We start from the raw sequence: 1,661 nt of genomic DNA on the forward strand, positions 1-1,661 counted from the left end.
AATCCAAAATATCCAATTAAAAATGATTTTCTGTTTCGAATTAGAAATAAACATCTTACAATGGATGAAGATGAGTACTGACGTTGTTGAACGTGGGGGAAGCCGGAGCACCCGGAGTGAACCCACCCCTGCACGGCGAGAAATTTCCCACCGTGCAGTCCTGTCTTTTGAATATTAAAACGTCCAATCAAAAATCCAAAATGTCCAATTAAAAAATGATTTTCTGTTTCGAATTAGAAATAAACATCTTACAATGGATGAAGATGAGTACTGACGTTGTTGAACGTGGGGGAAGCCGGAGCACCCGGAGTGAACCCACACCTGCACGGCGAGACATTTCCCACCGTGCAGTCCTGTCTTTTGAATATTAAAATGTCCAATTAAAAATCACAGCAGCTTTTTTACCAATTACTGTCAATCACCAAAACACACGTGGCCCCGCCCCCTTTTAAATCTAATCTACTTCAGACATCAATTGATGTCTAAAGTCAACTGTTCTCCAGCATCCATTCATGCTGGATGGACTTTGCATCTGTTTTTGAACCGGCGTAGAAGTGGTGGAGTTAGAGCCTTTTTGATTCGCTTCCACAGTGATGTATTTTTCTTGGGGTTCTCTTCTTCAGAAATATTGTTCTCCTCAGCTGACTCATTACCTGATTGAGGTTCTAATTCCTGAGGTGGTGTTTGGACTTCATCTTTGTTTAATGTAAGCTTTGTTTGTGGAGGCGGTGATTCCTGTTTTTCCATTAGACTACACTCCTCCTCTGTGGAAACTACATCAACTTTACGTGTTACGTCTTCTGAAACTGTCCCAACTATTGTCTCAGTTTGTTCAGGAGCAATCTGGGGGATGTCAGATATTTTTTCCGAATCAGGATTTGTTGTCTTAGTGATTGAGATCAAGTGTTGATCTGTCTCAATCGGGTTTACAACAGTTTCCAGTTCAGTTTTTTCTTCAGTGACCTGCTGTTCTTTAGAGATCTCTGTTTCTATTGTATGGATATTGTTTTTAACGAAGGCTGTTTGATCCCCAATTGTTTCTATTGTAGAAACTTCTTGTTCTATATTTGTTCCAGAAACGTTTTCCTTACAGAGGCTCTCCAGTTCAGATGCATCTCTCGTCGCTGCCTTTCTCTTGATCTTACGTTTAAATTTCTTTGAACGCTTTTTCTCATCCTCGTGGTCTCCATTTGGTTGTGCTATGGAGACCGTTTCTTCTTCTATCACCTGTTGTACTTCACCAATGGCTGTTTCATTCATGTGAATCTCGTTTTTGATGGCCTCTGCCTGTTCTCCAACTATTTCCAGTACTGAAACTTCTTTTTCAATGTTGACACCAGAAACATTTTCCTTACAGAGGCTCTCCAGTTCAGATGCATCTCTCGTTGCTGCCTTTCTCTTGATCTTACGTTTAGATTTCTTTGAACGTTTTTTCTCATCCTCGTGGTCTCCATTTGGTTGTGCTATGGAGACTGTTTCTTCTTCTATCACCTGTTGTACTTCACCAATGGCTGTTTCATTTGTGTGAATCTCATTTTTGATGGCCTCTGCCTGTTCTCCAACTATTTCCAGTACTGAAACTTCTCTTTCAATGTTGTCACCAGAAATGGTTTCATTACTGACAACTTTCAGTTCAGATGCATCTCTCGTTGCTAACTCTC

The sequence above is a fragment of the Poecilia formosa genome, unplaced genomic scaffold, assembly GCF_000485575.1.
Source record: "Poecilia formosa unplaced genomic scaffold, Poecilia_formosa-5.1.2 Scaffold243, whole genome shotgun sequence".
Lineage (NCBI taxonomy): Eukaryota > Metazoa > Chordata > Actinopteri > Cyprinodontiformes > Poeciliidae > Poecilia > Poecilia formosa.